General features: G+C 43.4%; 1 protein-coding gene across 1 annotated transcript in view; it reads right to left on the bottom strand.

The window, feature by feature from the left end:
• frmpd3 (FERM and PDZ domain containing 3) overlaps nt 1-19,721 on the bottom strand; it is a 189,113-nt gene that overhangs the window by 100,044 nt on the left and 69,348 nt on the right. Inside the window, exon 2 of the mRNA XM_083785514.1 lies at nt 18,209-18,284. The gene's annotated coding sequence lies outside the window, so the exon portion shown is untranslated. The remainder of the gene's footprint in view (nt 1-18,208; nt 18,285-19,721) is intronic.

The following is a 19,721-nucleotide window of genomic DNA, read 5'->3' as shown; positions in this document are numbered from 1 at the left end:
AGCGGAGGAGACTCTCTGGCTCTCAATTCAATTCTCTTTTATTTGTAATCGTGCATATATAAAACATATTGCCCCTCAAATGCCCCAGCCACTACAGCATCGTTCATGTGAACTACTTTGTTCACGGTTATTCATCGCAATGAAGAAAAATCGCTATGATGATCAGCGACGGCTTTTCACCGTTGGTGAGCACGGGTTGAATGCATGCTTCAAGCCGGCCGTAAAACCCAACCATGCGCTATACATAGCGATTCTCATAATTTCAATAGGTTTACATATTAAATCATAAACATACTATTTCACATGAACAATGGTGAAACTAAGATATGGGGATAATATTATACATTCAGTGTTTCCTGCAGGAAAAGGCCTTGGCATGGTGCTGGGTGCGGGGGGATCTTTTTTGATTAATTTGATTAATTAATTAATTAATTTGATTAATAAATTAAGATTGCTATTGGAGACACTGGGGGACACTGGGGGACACTGGGGAGGCACTGCAGGGGCACTGGGGAGACACTGGGGAGGCACTGGGGGGGCACTGGGGAGGCACTGGGGAGACATGGGGAGGCACTGGGGAGACACTGGGGGGACACTGGGGGGACACTGGGCAGGCACTGGGGAGACACTGGGGAGGCACTGGGGAGACATGGGGAGACACTGGGCAGGCACTGGGCAGGCACTGGGGAGGCACTGGGAAGACACTGGGAAGGCACTGGGGGGGGCACTGGGGAGGCACTGGGGAGACACTGGGGAGGCACTGGGGAGACATGGGGAGGCACTGGGGAGGCACTGGGGGGGCACTGGGGAGGCATTGGGAAGACACTGGGGAGGCACTGAGCGGACACTGGGCAGGCACTGGGGAGGCATTGGGAAGACACTGGGGAGGCACTGGGGAGACACTGGGGAGGCACTGGGGGGCACTGGGGAGGCACTGGGGAGACACGGGGAGGCACTGGGGAGGCACTGGGGGGACACTGGGGAGGCATTGGGAAGGCACTGGGGAGGCACTGGGCAGACACTGGGGAGGCACTGGGCAGACACTGGGGAGGCACTGGGGAGAAACTGCAGCCACTGGGGAGGCATTGGGGAGGCACTCAGGGGGACACTGGGGAGCCACTGGGCAGAAACTGGGGAGGCATTTGGCGGAAACTGGGCAGACACTGGGCAGACACTGGGGTGGCACTGGGGGAGGCACTGGGGAGGTACTGGACAGGTACTGGACATTTCATATCACACACACTATGATTTACTATCCCCTTCAAAAATATATATATATATATATATATTTGGAAGCTTCGCATGGCGCGATTTATATTCAAGCATGGCGCAGCGCCATGCCAACAACATTGTGCAGGAAACCCTGACATTACATGAAATCGCATCGCGTTTTCATTATAATACTGCTGGGTTGAACACACCGTCACAGCCTCGCGCTGCAATTGGCTAAAAGTTTAAATCCCCTCCGACGTCCCGACTAGTAAACTGTAGTGGATATAAACAGTGCATTCAGCCAGAGGGGGCCAAAGGGAGAGTGTGCTGTTGCAGGAGAACACCTCAGCATCATAGGGAAAGATAGAGGGAAAGAAGGCCAACAAAATACATTTATATATTTTTTTAATTTTGGCTGAAAACTTGTCTATATCACCTTTAAGTTTTGCCATAACCATTTCTTTTGCCATAAATCAGGTAGCTTTAAGGTACGGCCATGACAGCAATGGTAGGAAAAAACAAATATAATATTAATCATATTCGGATATTCGGTTTTCGGCCAACTGTTTCCTATCTTCGGTATTCGGTTTCGGCCAAGAATTTCCCTTTCGGTGCATCCATAATTCCACAAATACAAATCTTGTATGAGGGCTCCTGGCACAAAATCATTTCAGATGTAACTTGTGGGTCTATGGAAATGTTTGAGAACCATGCACTAAACTACAGCCACACTAGTGTTTAATTTCACTCTGACGTGTTTGTGTTGTCGTCTGCAGTGTGTGCATGCGTGCATGTCATTTTAAAAAGCATGTCATTGTAAAATGGCGGTGTTGTGACAGGTTGCGGAATAAGATTTGAAGGAAGGAAGGAATTCAGCTGAACGAGACACAAGCTTCAGCTTGGGCTCATGCTGCTGAAAGGGAGGACTGCGTTTTTAGGTGGTAACCGGGCTCATAACAGAATTTATCAGACCATAATAAAATCAGACATGACAGTTGGTGCTTATGGCGGCACTACAACCCAACACTACTAGAGAGATAATTAACAGCTGCTTTTTGTGATACTGTAAAGAACATGTAATTGCCCTTGCAGCGACAGACATGAAGAGAGATTCTCATTCTACAGCTCCAAGAAGGCTCTGCTTGATTGTAGGTGATACGCTTGGTTGTTCCAATCCATTTTAGGATCAGTGCTGAAAGGATCAGTACATTTAGGCAAGTATTGTAATTAAGTAGTTTACCACTAGTTACTTTGCAGATTCAGATTATTATTACACAACATACATTAAATAAGCCCTATTTCATCTATTGTGATCTTGTAGATACTGGATAGTAGTAAAAAAATATAATAATAGAGGACTTTCCCTTGTAACCGTGTTTCTACATTTTGGTATTAGCACATTTACTTACTTTTTTACTTTTATAATTTATCGAAAAAAAAAGAAAAAGAAAAATCAGAGTATCTTCCACTCCTGACAGGTAGAAGGGAGCTGCTGTTGGAGAGCTATTGCAGGGGATAAGCATGGCTTCTCAGGAGGAATCCATATAGGATCCAGAGAGCTTAGAAATGGACTGATGTTGGACACACATGAGCCTGGTAACTGGTTCACATACTACAGGATTTACAGCCCTGCTACAGCTGGCTGTAGGACACTTACATTTAAGTCTACATTTATACTTCAGATCAGTGACGTAGAGTCTGTGGGGGCCAGGGCCCCCATGAGGATTTTCGGGGAAAATTTGTTTTTTTGTTAAAAGGTTAAAATACTATTTTCTCAAAGTAATCATTGCTAGGTTTGATCAGTAACAGGGTATACCTGTCTCTCAACCTCTCTAAAGTTTAATAAATGTGACATTTCAGCCAATCAGGAGAGTAGGCCTACCCATTTACATTTATCCGCTTAATTTTCAGTGTTCCAGTTCCAATTCTGTCTGCTCATTTGTTTGTGTCATCACCTCCAATTTCCCTTGTTGGGTGCACCCTATCCTGATTTGATACATTTGGTATCCCGACTGGAGAGAACATGGCAACTCCTAGCCTGTTACTGAACAAACACTGTACCAACGAGTAGCTATGCACTTATTTTAACCAACGTAATTCACTTACCCTACCGTTAATGTTCCCCTTTTTAATTTTTTTATCTTTTGAAAATAATAACGTCCTGGACCCCCTCAAGCATCCCTGGGGGTCACACATTGAGAACCACAGGCTTAGTGGGTAGAGGCCATCTGGTAATCAGAAGAGTGCAACATCTCTACAGATCTGGTTTTTAACTCATTAAGACATGATGCATACTATGCTGCCACCAAAACATGAATGGGTGTCTATCCCCGTTTCGCAGTGCGCTAAACCCCTGGGAGATGGATTGCTGAGGTGGAGCGCAACACCTACCGCCTACTTAATGCACGACTTTCCACACCCAAGCTATGGTAGAACCCATCACGTTGTGGTCAAGAGGAGAGTGCTCTACCGACTGAGCGACCCGGACACAAATACGGGTAGTACATATAGCCTATAACAGGCTGCCGTGTTAAGTGTTCAGATGGGTGGGCCGCGAACGCTTTCAAGATTTTCAAGTGGGCCCTGATCTAGGAAATGTTGAGAAGCACCACAACATACACATCAAGAAGCAGACAGGCCATACACATTCTGCTCTCTTCCACTTCATTCGCTCTCATCATGGGAGTTTTTCGCGGTGACAATGAATGGGGCTCCACACGGACTGGTGTTGTCGTCACTCATGCTGTCAGCAGCCAGGTGCTGCACACAGATATGTTTCTTATCATAAAGCTACCTCCCCGAGGCACGTCACACCATGGCACACATCATCAGCAGAACACACACACACACAACACCCCCCCTCCCACGGAGGAGAGAATATATTATAAGAGAATCATCTCTTGCAGAAGTGTGTGACAGCTCAGACAACTAAATAAGCATATTTTCAAGGCAAGATGTATTAAAAATAAATAAAGAAATAAATATTTATTCTAAGATTTGTCTTTAGGATTGTGCAATAATGAAATAGCCCTGCCACAGTCACGATAATTAAAGTTAGAAAAGTGTAAGACGTGTGGTGTGGCCAAGAATTGCATTACTGAAGCTGTAGCTCAGCATTTTAAGACCTGGGGCCGATTCTACGAATGCCTTCTAAATCAATAGTTCTTTCACAATTTTAAAACGTTCAAAAATATCAGATCTGCTATTATTTAATAGCCAGGCGGCCATAATATGAGGCAGCATATCTCAGAGCCCCTTTTTACTCCACTACAATTGTTTGAAAGCTTGTTATACGTTACAGACTTTAACATACATGAACCACTTAAGCCCTATATTTTATACTTTGGCTATTCAAAAATAGCAGATAGATATGCTATATGTTTGGAAAAATTAAGCTTGACAAATTGCGTTCTGTAAGTATAGTTTTATTCCAATATCTTTAATTGGCTTTAAAGTTACATTTTGAATGCATGCCATTGCTTACTTACTACGTACCAGTAAGTAAAAGAAGAAGAAAAGAAAAAAAAAATATATATATATATATATATATATATATAATGGGAGTACTTCTTCCCCCACTAAGTATGAGGGAGGGATAGAGAGCGGTGGCCAGAAGCTAGCAGGCCACATTTATGATTTGAAAGATGAACGCATATTGTACTTAATTAAGAAATAGCAAGAGACACGAGCCAGACTGCTGGGAAAGCTTATTTCATGCTCCAATAGGCTTTTACACTACATCACACATGTACAACAGCCACACACACACACACACACACACACACACACACACACACACACACACACGAGTCTATTGCGTTCGTTCAAATGAAGATTTGGGCTGCATGTCATCAGCTATAGCAGTCTCTCCACTTGATATATTAAAGATGACGTGCAACTTTAAGATTTGAGGTCTGAAATGAACAAGGTGAATGTTTTAATAGCATTTTAGTTACAAGAGGATGACCTCAAAGTGCCTCATCGGTCAGAGGATTAGGGTAACATTTAACCTTGTATATTTCATTCATTCACAGTTACTGTGAAGTTAGTGTCCCTGACTGCTATGCTCATTCACCTTACGTCTAACCTCATGTACATACTGTCAGTGGTGTAAAGTAACCAAGTACATTTTATATATAAAGTATTGTAGCCTACTTAAGTACAATTTTGAGGTCTTTTTTACTTTACTGGATTATTTCCAATTTTCAGTTTTCTACTACATCTCAGACTCACAGACAGTGTTGTATTTTTTACTCCACTACACTACATTTTCTATATAATAAATACTTTTTATTTTGGTAATTTTACCCAAGTACAATACATTTTGAACACAGGACTTAACATAGTATTTCTACATTGTGGTATTGATATAATTAATTATTCAAATCGCTGAGTAAATGTACTAAAGTTTATTTCCAATACTGGAAAAACAAAAGCAAAACAAACCCTGTGTGTTCCTGTCCTTCTGCCCTAAAGGTTTGTGTCTGATAGGATCTGCCTGCTCAGAAGCATTGATCAGCTAGCAGGCAGAACTCTGGATGTGTCCTCCCTGAGGGGACGTGCTGCTGACCCCACGGGTCAACTGACCTGACAGCAGCCACGCTGACGCATCAAAGGCTGACCCACAGCCAACTTGATCAAAACCAACACTGATCCCAGGTCTGCTATAGCCACTGTGATCCTGAGCATCCTTTTGTCCCTCCCTCCCTCCCTCCCTCTCTCTCTCTCCCTCCTCCCCCGCCTCAATTCACACATCCTTCCACACTGTCAAAATGCCAGGGAACTTTTATAGGGAGGCTATTCTATTGGCGTTTCTCAACGGTATTTGAAATCGAATTCATCAGTTTTATGTCACTGCCGTTTGTGGAGTGAATGGTTGTCTGCTCTTCAGAAGCAGACATTCTGTGTTTTTGGCATTCAGATAGGCCGACTTTGGCTGCTGACACTCACTGCTAGTGATGTTAAAAGCTTTTGAGGTCGGTCAGCAACTACTGACAAGACATTCAAGCACAGCAACGGTTGATCGGTTTGATCGATCGTGTCAATGAAAGGTGCATGCAAGTGCTGTGATCCAAATCACTCCTCCACTCGTCTTGTTCCTCTGATCTCCTATATATATATATATATATATCTCTCCTGCTCTGTGATCCTGAGCTTCACTGCAGCGGCTCTCTCATCCCTGCCTGACCCCCCCTGACCTGTTTGCCCATGTGATTCACAAACTTTTTAGCTCAGGAGTCAGAAACGAAATGTTTCCCTGCGACCCAAACTAGTGAAAATGTTGAAGCCAATACCTTTGTACTTTTACTCAAGTAAATGTTGAATAACGGACATGCCTTTGAGAGAAACCGACGCGCCGAAGAAGAAGGAATGCAGCACAAGAACAAACATCAGAGCACTCATTTCCCTGCAGCGGTTGTGGCAGAGCTTGCCGGTCAAAAGCAGGCCTCAACAGTGCCAACGTGCCTGCAGCAGACATGGACATTCGCCTCCCTATAGATCTTCGTTTGCGAAGCAAAGCCATGATGATGATTGATACTTTTATTAAAGTAAAGCATGTGAGTACTTTTTACACCACTGTTCCGTGACCCAATGATGGGTCCTGACCCACTGTTTGCGAAACAGTGTGTTAGACACAAGAGGCCCTGCGGGATGTTCATTTACGCCGTTCAATCTCTGCTGTGACAGAGAGAGGGAGAGAGAGGTGTAATGCTATAGACACAGTACTGTGATCGTTGCCTTTTGTATTCAAGCTCAGTGTTAAGTATTACAGCATGGAGCTTCATATGTGTTACATATTACAGTAAGGGGCGGTAATGCTCGCCCGGCAGCGCTGTGGAAGTACGATGAGAAACGCACACGAAGGACTCGCTTCAGGATGAGCCGTCTGATACCTGACCTGAATAATGAGGCGGAATGAATGTGTTTACATGCCTGTGTATTGTGTAAGGTGTTTTCACACAGGGAATAAATGGGTTTACATGCATGTGTAAGGTGTTTGCACACAGGGAATAGATGGGTTTACATGCATTTGTAAGGTGTTTTCACACGGGTCATAGTATGCCTGTTTAGACGCTTGGATTGTGCTTCTCATGTGAATAGACCATTGTCTCCCAAACCATAGTCAAGACATAAAACGGTAGACACCTCTTCCAGCTCTGGGGCGCGTGTCTCTGTTGAAGGCAACATTTTCCAGAGATTCCTTGCGAAGCATAGCGGAAGCAATGCGGAAGCGTAACGGAAGGGGACTTTCGGTAGGCCAATCAGAGGCAATGTAAACGTTTGTTTTCTCATGCCAATAAAGCTCCCTTGGATTGGCAATGTCCCGGAAAAGACGCGCTGTGATTGGCCAGTAGTCACTTGAGTGGCAGCGAGAGACATGGATGACATGTCAAGTGGACACTTCCACTTGACTTCCTGCCTTCAATGGAGACAAGTCACTCCAATGAACTGCAGCGGCCAATGACTCACCGTGGCTTCCGCATGTGGTTAAGGTTAGGTTAGGGCTAGGGTTAGTAATGTCAGAACGTCAGACTAATGCTACGCACCCAAGTAAATGCCACCCCGTTTTTTTATGCTATTAACACTATCCAATTATTTCAAAATAAATACATACATTCAATGGACAGGTGGCGCCATCTTGTGAGCTTTTCAGCTATATTCCAATGCTGTGACATTGCGTTCTCTTTCTATAATTATAACTAAATAAACAAACATTCCACAAATTGTGAGCTGGTAGATTAAAAATATTGTTTAAATAGGTCTTAAGTGATTCACCCTGTATTTTTGTAAGTTTGGGGGGCTCAAAAATGCCTCAAGCTGAAAAACGTTTGGTTACCTCTGGGATGGACGTTAAACAGCAGGTGCACTGTGTGATGCATAGATAAAGCTCTTCAACCCATTAGCTCTGGCAGCAGGCAGGCAGTGTGCGTGCGTGAGGCGGGCATAAACGAGGCGGTTTCACAGAAATGTGACCGCTTGTTGCTCCGCCTGTCGGATCGCCTCCCTATATTCTCCCTATACCTGCCCACTTACCCGTCACTGGAAATGAATTATAGGCATGTCAATCCCTCCCTGTGTGAAAAAGGCTTTATGCTGCAAGCATACAGTACTGTGTGTGTGACTGTGTGTGTGTGTGTGTGAGAGAGTGTTCTGTCACAAAACGATATAATCACGCGGAGCGGATCTATCATGCTGGGTGACAATCACGGCTCCCATTAATCTGAGAGAAACCCCACTAATGAAGCCATTATCTCCACGGAGGGCACGCTTCTGACATTCACTTTGTCCCACCGAACTCATGATTGATACGCCGGACACGCGTGAGTGACGTGTAGGCGAGTGAATGGAACGCATTGGCATATAGGGGTGGAGTTTGAGGAATAAAATATTGTGAATGGGGACACTCATCTAACTAGCCTCAATTGGCTGTGATTTTGGCACAGGCGTGGAACAAACTCCCTTTGAGGATCAAAGCTGCACCTACCCTAGGGACTTTTAAAATGCTGAAGACCCACCTTCTAGATCAGTGGTTTTCAACCCTTTTCATATCAAGGCCCATTATTTATTCTGCATTTGAACCACGGACCACCATTTGATGAGATTTAGCCTCGCAGACCCAAAACTAAAGAATATATCCACATTTCCATGCTGTGTTGGTATACCACACGAGAGATAACAGACAAACATTGATCAAAATAACAATTCTTAAAAATTCTCTAATTGTGTAGACTTAAATACACAATATATAAAGAAGAACTTGAAGTATACTACTTTAGTCCAAGTCAGAACAAAGTACATTGATTTATCATTAAAATCAACAAGCTCGAATGAACCCAGCCGGGTAACGTGGTCAAATGGGCCCAGATCCCAAAAAGGTTGAGAACCACTGATCTAACACAAGCCTGTCTATATCATGCCAGCATGTATGCATTTTGCATCAGAACATTTAGCTGCCATAAATTAACATATACCCATCATTTTAATTGGCTAGAACAGTTCTCAAACTATTTTTCACGTCAAGGACCCCCAAAATTAACATATATCTGGCCATGAACCCCTAACTGAAAAGATTGTGTACCATGCGTGTATGCACCACGTTTGTTTAGTTTATGTTGTTAGATTAGTGAGTCGTGACAGAGGGGGAAGAAGAGAGAGACACTGAATGATCTACAGTATAATGACATGCCTAGAAATAGGGACACCAGTTGGATGGTTTGACTGTAGATGAACTGAAATCACTGCTTCAACAGCTGGCAGACAAACACGCACAATACGTACGTACGTACGCACGCACGCAAGTACAATATGCATGCGCAGACTTACAGAGTCACAAAAAAAGTGCCGGTGAGACAGAAATTTAGTTTTGAGGCAGAATACCAAAGAGCTACAGATTAGAAAAGTGCAGCGCTGCCTGAATCACATCCTTTCACTCTCAAATCAATGACTGTGGAGTTTCAAGGGCACTAACGTGTGAAACGAACCCAATAAATTGTGCGTGCATGTGGGCATGCACACACCTTATGTGCACGCGCCGCACCTGCGTGGATGAATGCAGTGATTAGAATTAAAGTTCTCAACGGGCCCAAAAATGATGGCCTGGCCCGACCCTAAAAATTACCATAATGTTAAGCCTGACAAAAGCCCCAACACGGCGCCGTGTCCAGAGTGAAAGTGAGAACGGAGATCAAAGGACTTATCGAAATAAAGGATGTATGTAGTAATTCACATTAGAATAGGCTATTAATGTTCCATTTCCAATCATTCTAATGGATTCCATACAGTGGTGGTGGTGACTGGTGAGTAAACACGAATAGCTGCTGCAGCTCCCTCCCTTAGTTTCCTCTGAAGTGAAGTTGCTTTACGTGTAGCGATTAAGTTATATATCACCATGGATCGTTTGGTGAAGTTGATTAATAATTAGGTTTTATTCATCGCAGCCAGCTGGGTTAACGATGTTAACTCAACATGACGAAACCCTGTCGCTTCGTTCAGCAATATCGTGTGATAATCCGATTGATTTTATAAAACATTTAAGCATACTGTATGGCAACTTGGCAAGTTAACTGGTGGTTAGTAGCTCGTTTGGTGCGCAAACGAGAGGAATCCAGGCTCCAGCGGTAGCAAGCAAGTATCACACCATTCACTGTTCTCTCTACTGTACTGCCTGCGCGCAGTGCAGGACTGCGGGGCTGCATGCTGCTCTGGCCTCGTACACACATGCCGGACGGACATGATCTGTTCTGTCTGTGTTTCATGGCCGCCTCAGGCTCAATGCTTTTCCAATGGAAGTCACGTGGTTTGACATGTGTGTACGAGACCTCTGAAATGCCAGTGCGATGCTATGCGACCCCCGCCACTGCAGTCCTCCTCCTGTCACAAGTGAATCACCTAGCGCAGCCCTCTTCATAATAAATACATATAGGCTACAAAATACACAATCACATTACACAACAGAATTGCTATTTTTATTATAATAACACACAGAAAAAAATAACAAAATCACGGAAAATCACCAAGCCCGAGGCTCTGCCCGTCCCGACTATTTAGCATAATTGTTGGGCCCGGCTCGGCCCGATAACGTCGGGCCGGTACCGATCGGGCCAGGTCGGGTTTGGGCAGAGTTTGAGAACTTTAATTACAATGACACAGATGTCAGAAGATGCATTTGCAGGAGAAAAAACAATGTACATTCCTAGAAAGCGAGAAACGAGAAGCTATCGCTATCGAGAGAGAGAGAGAGAGAGAGAGAGAGAGAGAGAGAGAGATGCATTATGAATTCCAGGAATCTCTTGCATATCTCGAGGACCATTCATCCAATCCATTTATACTTATACATTACACTCTGGGTGGGTGTTCTGCGGGGAGGACACGTGCAGTGTACAGTGTGAAGTGGATGAGCCCTTTCAATTCCACAACCCCACAAAATAATAGGGACCCCCCATTCTGACAAGCACCTGGAATTGTAGGAGTTGAGGCATTACATTTAGTTTGACTCGGTTCCACAGATAAATATAAATATTGTGAAAATAGCCGAACGACAAGCTTATATCAGCTATTTTCACAATATGTGCCTCTTTCTTACAGTATGTAATATTTGACAATTTGGACAAATTGGTATTAAAAAGGTCTTAAAAGTCCTCAAATTGAAACTTAAAAAATGTGCAGTTACCCTGTATGCACTATGACATTTTACTAGACGATTGCAGTGCGTTGAGAGCTTATACATCAGCCAATTACGAAGTGATCGTGCAATTATTATGTAATACTTGTGACAGGCTTATGTGTGTTGGTGTGTGAAACAGTGAATGCAGATGAGGTTGGTCTACATAGCTGACCTTCTATCCACAGGCTCCCTTACATCCTAAAATCTACAAACAACATGCACTCTGAATCATGCTCAACGTGTTGCCATGGCAATAGGCTGGCCGAAGACTATAAGTCTAGTTTCTGCGAAAAGGGAAATAAATGAATATATATATATATATATATATATATATATTATTGCTATTTTTATTATAATAACAAAAAAATAACAAAATCACAGAAAATCACCAAGCCCGAGGCTCTGCCCGGCCCGACTATTTAGCATAATTGTTGGGCCCGGCTCGGCCCGATAACGTCGGGCCGGTACCGATCGGGGCAGGTATGTATATCATCACATCTGTGAGTGGAAAAACCCACGGCAAGAAAATCTCAGACGCCACCATGCATGCAGCGTTCTGAGCGAAGCTTCAAAGTGTGCCCGGCGGTTAGTGTTTTAATAGTCTGAAACCAAGGAGATATTATCCGTTCAGCCCCAGAACCAACACTGCAGACAATAGACATACATGTCTTTGAGAATGTAGTCATTCAGGAAGACTCACCTCTTCAGACTCCACCTTAACCCCATGACATAGTTTCCATAGCCTCGACGACCGTGCAGGATTATGCAAGGGCTAAAATGCAATTTTGTGTGTATAATTTCAATGTAGAGATCATGGATTTTTTGGTTGGAAAAGGGTTCTTGGTTTAGCTCCTAGATGACTATTTATATGCATTTGATGTACGGTATGTTACCTTGAGTTGTCCTTGCTTACTGTAAATCGCTCTGGAATAAGTCTGCTGATTAATGCCTACATTGTAAATTGCTAATTGTAAGACAATGCAAAGTGCCAAAACACAAGGCGAGGAACTCTGTAATTCCACTTTAGCTGTGTTTTAGCTCATTAAATCTCAATCGGCTGCAGATGATTGCACTTTGTCTACTGTATTCACATTCACAAGTCAGTCTCTAAACACTTCTCTCAACTATACTGTAGAGACGGAGGACAGTCTCACAGCTTTTGTTGTTAATACTGAGGAGAAACAATTATGGGGGTGGGAGAGCAGTGATGAAAGAAGTACTCATGTACTGTATGTTTCACTCAAGTGAAAGTATCAATACTGTAATATAGATGTTGCAGATATGTTAACTTACAAGTAAAAGTCCTGCATAAAAATGTACTTGAGTCAATGTACAAATGTATTGGCATCAGCATGTACTTGTACCAAAGTAAAAGTACTCATTATGCAGAAATGCCCCATTTCAAGTTCTCACAATAAGGGGGTCTGCCCATATATGAGCATATGACATCAGAGATGACATCAGAGATCTCCATATATGGGTATAATGGTCGGATTGGCGGTGCGAAATATGTGTGAGGGCCACGCCCGCGTGCACACACACACACACACACACACACACACACACACACACACACACACACACACACACACACACACACACACACACACACACACACACACACACACACACACACACACACACACACACACACACACACACACACACACACACACACACACACACACACACACACACACACACACACACACACACACACACACACACTTGCTGATGCCAAACCACTTAAGAACTGTGTCTATTTCAGGACACAAAGCAGCAGAGCCTCCTGTGTGAATGCTAAAGAGGGTTTGTTTGTTTGCATGCTCCTGTGCTCAGTGTCAGCGCCCAACTCTCACTGCCTTCACATCTCTGTGAAGTAGGGAAATGATTGCAAGGGCATTGGGCTGCCATCTCTCCTTTCTACACATGCCCATTAAATGTCTTCTAAATCAGTAGTTCGAGATAATAAATGGCAGGTGTACATACAAGCTTGTAGCATGGCTTTTAACAGGTTAACTGGAAAACTAAGAAGTTAAAGAGTCTCTTTCTCTTTCTAACTCCCCCCCCCCCCTCAATTTATTCCATAAACCTATACTGCAAAATAAACAAAACAATTCTATGACATTCCCCCTGTTATCCAATTAAGGGAAGGGAAACGGGCTTTCCACATTGGCACTATTGTATTTACCTGTATGGCTTTGTTGAAATGCAATACAATTGAATATACTGTACCGTTGGTGAGTCCTAACTAGCGTAAGTGGTCTCTAGCGTCAGACAAAGTATTGCGATGGAGACTTTAATGTGATATTCTGTTGCATCGGGATACTCATTTACATAAATGTTTGTTTATGTTGTGTAAATTACAACTTTTTGTATATGGCTGCAAGCACTGCGACTTCCATATACTGTTGCTCTGAATTGTTGATGCTTCTTGTTTCTCTTTTTGCCTTTTATTGCTGTACACAACAGTACATTTCTTTTCTCCTTACTCTTTACCTGTAACCTTAACTGCTGTTCCGCCTGTGTGTGACTGAATTTATCCTGCAGGATAATACCAGGTGTATACTATCTATCTATCTGTATGTACCCCATCGGGACATCACCTGTATAAATACAGGTCAAATAATAAAATACAATAAAAAAGTAAAGAAAATCATCAACAAGGTTGTGAACGTCTCATATTGTTGCAGCCGGACATGCAAGGTTTCCACCCGACTGCGACGATATGTAAATTAATTACTTTTGTTTGACCGATGTACTGCAAACAGTGTTTATCATGTGCAGTATGTGGAGCAGTGTGTTTTGCCTCGACAGGTCGCCTCAGTAACCTGGAGAAAATGAAGGGTAATTCTGTTTAGCCGGCGTCTCAGTGTTGTGATTCATTCCAACTAAGGCCATGAGAATGCAGCGCAATTTGAATAATAGGGGGGATGTGGAAAAGATAATAGGATAATTTAACGCTTGCTTGAGTGCGGTGCAACTTTCATTACAGAGTGGGCCGCTATTCATTTCTGCAGTGTTAGCTATAGCATATCCCAGTGCTGTAAAGGAAGTCACCAGCTGATGTACCTGCTCGTCACATAATACAGTATGTGACGAGCAGGTACATCAGCCCGGCAGGAACGATATTATCGTTCCTGCCGGGCGGAAACCTTCAATGTCCGAAACCCTTTCTTTTCACCGTTACCATTTCCGCTACTTTTGTTGTGATGCTCTTTACACAAAAATGTAGGGCCTTCCTTGAGTTATGAAAAACAATTAAGACAAAAGAAAAAAAAAAATCATACTCATGTGAAGTGAAGGGTGCTCATCATCATACATCAGCCAATCAAATCATCACATTTCGTGCTAGTACAAACACACAAAGCTGTGCATAGGAGGGGCTAGTGCCCTCAAACAATATTTGAAATGTAGAGATACAAGGTTTCTGCCAGACAGCTGTGAAATGCACAAGCTTCCTGCCTTGCTATACGCAATGGGCTGGCTGCTGCTAACTGGCAGGGAATCAATGCAGAATTGCAGATGTGAGCATTTTTTTAGCTGTGTGCCTTTGCCCTTTGTCCCACCGCCCAGGCTTCCCCCCGCACACATACACACACACACACACACACACACGTGCATGTACGTACGTCTGAGATCACTGGACTCTAGTCATGCCAGTAGAGGACTCCTAGCAAAAGTGAGTTCACAACCCTATTAAATGACTTAATAGAAATATTGCTTTGGTCGATCAGAGAGAGAGAGAGAGAGAGAAAGAGAGGTGGCTCCATTACAGCAGATCAGGTATAAGAACAGGTGAATGAATTAATTTCCCCATGGCCTGAGTCATTCTGTTTTTGCATGTTTTATTTTCCCCAGGGGAGGGGCACAGCCTATAGGACCTCCTGGTCTCCCTATAGAATCCCATTCTAACAGATCTCTATTAGAATGGGATCTTAAGAGATACACGTATCCCATTTCCTATGGGGAGACACAGAGCAGGTACCCCCTTGGGGCACCGGGCACCTGTGGTAGCAAGCTCAAAACAAGAGTCATCAGCAAGTTAGCAGCTAATCAACAGCAGAATAAACTGGTTGTCACAACTAAGTATACTCGCGTTGCGTCCAAGTAAATTGTGCCAGATCTGAACCCACATCATTTCAGCTGTTCAGCTCATCCCACAAATGCATGTTCCTTACAAATGGGGCACCATTTAATTCATTAATAAATACTTTAAAAAAAAAATCACATTCAGAAATATAGCAGCAACACAGGCGGCATGTCTGCATTTCAGTGTTTTCGAAGTGAGAAATGTGCCGTGTAGTGTAGTCTGACTCTGTTGCCTTTCAATTATTTCAAAGGTAAGAATATTACCTCATGTCATGTCACTGCTTCAGTTTCTAACGAACAAGCTAGCACGCGCCGACAAGGCACAGCTGGAGAGCATAGAGATAATTATGTCTATATGACTAGTATTTATGCACACTGTATTAAACCAGCGGTGTATTGTAGGTGGATGATTTACACATGAAGCTGCTTAGCTGCATTAATGACTTTTCAGATGGCTCCATAGCAAATTAGTATTTGGAACAAGAGAAATCAAACGTGCAGGATACGGAGGGATGGGCATAAGTAGCCTACAGCTATGCCAAAGTTTAACTTTCTGTCGAACACAATGCACAGAAAAACGGGGGTGATTTGTGTGTGCACACGTGTACTGTCTGTAACTGTATCGAATTACAGCCGTGCAAACGTCTTCTCTTCACCACAATTTGTCAATAATTATTTTGTGGACAACAAAACTCACCGAAATGCTGCTGCATGGTTCAGAAGGAAGCTCCAGACCTCCAGTGCAAAGCGTCCACTGTTTTAGTCAGAAGAGGGTGGTTTACAATTTTGTTTACAATTTAACTTCTGATTCGTGCGTAATGATGACTTGCTTTCGCCACCCCCCGCCCCCCCCCCCGAAACGGGCGGGATTTAAAAAAAGAACAAAGTATTGACTAATTATAGTAAATTGTTTCATTTTTTAAGTAGATATGGTGTAATGTGGGAACATTTGCAACATATGCCCTCTTGCCCTGCTACTACAGTGTATTGCCCACAGCCTATTGTGTGTGTAGTTATTAAGCCTATTGTGTTCTGATTGGGTCTCAGCCTCAGCCAGGGGGTTCTGGGTAGGTTATGTTCAGCCCGCCAGTTTAGTGTGTTATGTTCCGGTTTTCAATGTGTATGGACCGTCGTCTGAGTGATTCCTCCTCCGTCTCGGCCGAGAACTACGGACCGACACCATACAAAGCGAAAGACTATATGCACAGTGTGAGTTTACCTACCCGACATTATTTGTGCCAAGTTCTGTCTGTCAACTTATATGCTGAACGTAAAGTAAACATCTGTAAATCCATCCGGGAAACCTTGTTGTGGCATCATTCACTCGCCTCCAATCCACCACATCATTAAGTCCACAACAATATGTACAGGATATACAGTAGCTAGACTAATTTAGAAGTAGTTTGACATTTTTATTTATTTATTTAATATATAATTAGTAATTGGTCTCTTGGGGTCCATCCCCAGGGTCACATTTATACTTTGGCTATTCATTCTTTTTAGATAAGAAGCTCAGTAGGCTAGTCACATCGTGCCTACTTATTTTTATGTGAAAAATCTTGAAATCTGTGACAATCTTTAAATATAGATTTAATTTTAACATACTGGTACTTCTTCTCTTCTTGGGGTCCCTCCCTCGCACAAAACCGTTTCAGATGGGGTTCCTCAGTCAAATACATATAAATGTGGGCGTCCTTGACATGAAAAAGTCTGAGAACCACTGCTTTTCTTTCTTTCTTTCTTTCATTCTTTCACTCAAGGCTTATTGTCCCTCCAAACCCTCTCCTGGCGATATACGAGTTAAGGTGACCCGGGCCCAGACGGCAACAGTGATCCTTAAGCCTGCCCTGCAGAAGTCCCTGGCCACTGTGCTTCACCAGAATGCTCGGTCACTGCCATTGAGACCGGGAGCTCCCACCAGGGGAGGACAGTACTGGCAAGCTAGCCAGATGTATGTATGGAGGATGGAGATGCCGTTGGAGGGCTCGTCTAAGGATGAGCTAGATGGAGATCCCTGGCCATCACTTACACAACTGATGAAGTCAAGTAGAAGACGGCTCAAGGTTTGTTTTTTGTCTTCTTTGCTTCTGCTTCTTCTGCTGCTGCTTGTGTTGTATGCTGTGTGTCTACTAATGTGATTCAAGCTGTTGCTCTACTGTGGGACCCAATTACTGGATGCCATTGAAACATGTTCAGTGACTGTTTCTGGCACTGCATGGGATTATAGTATTTGTTCGATTGGCTTGGTGGTAAAACTTCTGTCTATATGTAGGCCTATTCCTCATGACCTTTCTTTCTTTCTTTCTTTCTTGTATTCATTTGCAGAACTGTTGCTTGTGTTGTATGCTGATGTAAGCTGTTGCTCTATTTTCAGTGAGTTATTGTTTCTGGCTCAATAATGTTGTGAATCTACAGTGTGTGTTGTTTCTGCTGTTGATGGTAGCACATCGTGACAGAGTACAGAGTAAGTACAGTATATGTGCATGTGGCTCTTGGTCACAAATGTGTGAGTGTGCTATTTCATTTAATGTTCAATCTAGGTTGTTTTTTGCTCTGACATAACAGCCTTCAATTCTGCATGTTCATTCGATCTACACATTATTTTTAAGTTGTGTAATCCAAAAACGGGTCCCGACCCACCGTTTTGGAACCGCCAATGTGGGCGACAGGTCTGTCATGTTATGAGCGGTGTGCATTCCCTGCCAGTGAGCGAACGTACAGTTATTTTGGGCTACTTACGGTTCTCTTTAGACGGAGAGATCACGCTCACGTACACGTCGTTCACAGCTTTCTGGTTGATGTGGTGGTGGATCCGCTGGAAAACATGAAAGCATGAGAGACAACATGTCGGTGATGTTTGCTCATGTCGTTGAATATCTCTCTGCAGGAGGTCTATAACGCACAGCAGATGGAGATGGAATGTGTTATTCACTCAATAGAGTGTGGATAATCTTTCACTGTAAATTGTCTTGAATCTTCCCTTAGATTTGAGTGTGCCGTTCCATGGAAGACTTTGTATTCATGAACCCTGCCATGCAAGTGTTGTGTAACAACTGGGATTCGATCCCGGGTCTGCCAACATCTTAACCACTAAACTAAAGGGAATTAGCTGTGAGCCACTCTGCTACACATACATAATTTCACCATTTGCCTTCTGTATCTTCATCTGAAAAGGAAAACGCATAGGCATAGTCCACTGTTTGTCAACATGGGGGAGATCCTTATGTGTACAGTCACCATTGTAAAGTATTTGTAAAAAAACACATTTGTAAAAAAGTATGTATGTGTTGTTCATCTCCAAACTTCATTCACGTCTAATTTATGACACAAAATAAAAACACAGATGGGAGTCATGCCAACAGATGTTGGACATCAACATTCTGCCCTTCTACATGTGCTGTTATTGATAACTCTTCTACACATGTCTTAACGTTAGCTGTATTGATAATTCCATCCATACTGTTAGCAGGTAGGTGCATGCCTGCATGTTCAGTTTCAGTGCTATCGATTCATTTGTAGATGTGTGTGCTCTGTGGAAAAAAAACCATGTTGGAGTCAGTGTAAAAAGAGCTAATGTCTGTCAACACTGACATGCACGAATAGAGTTCACACATGCATTTTTTTGCACCACATTATTCACACCCCCACCATCTCCTGGTGATAGAACTACGGTGTATCATCATATTTTTCTTCGTAGATGCGGTCAATATGATTTGCCTCAAGGGAGCTGAAGTACTGTATAGAGATCAGGTCTATTAGTTTGGTTTCTGCCGGTGTGTTTCTGTGACTCGAATCTCAAATCAGTGGCCATTCAACTGACTTCATTAGTGTCCTGTCCTCATTCACGGGCCAAAAGGCAGCAGTTCAGGAGCATTTATTTATAGTCTCCGCCAGGCCGGAGACTTTATGCTTTTGCTCCTGTCAGCCTATCCATCAGTGTGTCTGTGAACCAGAGGCGTCAGGTTCCTATAACGGCGGTGGGTGCAGCCCCCAATTTCAGTCAGGACAGTGGGTGCATACTGCATATTGATATTGGCGCCGCTTATTATTTTGCCCGTGGGTGCTTCTGCGCCTGAGCACCCGCGGAGTTGACGCCGCTGCTGTGAACAGCTAATCTCCTGCACTGTTGGACCGGTAGGTGTGAAACTTTGTAAGCCCATTTCCACCTGATTTTCCACCATTTTGTGATTTCTTAAGAACACACTTTCCCCTACAGTACATCTCCTACAAATTTTGTCCAGAACTCACGTAT

The sequence above is a fragment of the Protomyctophum parallelum genome (assembly GCF_964188405.1).
Source record: "Protomyctophum parallelum genome assembly, chromosome: 16".
NCBI classification, from domain to species: domain Eukaryota; kingdom Metazoa; phylum Chordata; class Actinopteri; order Myctophiformes; family Myctophidae; genus Protomyctophum; species Protomyctophum parallelum.
This window is presented reverse-complemented; position numbering and strand designations above follow the sequence as displayed.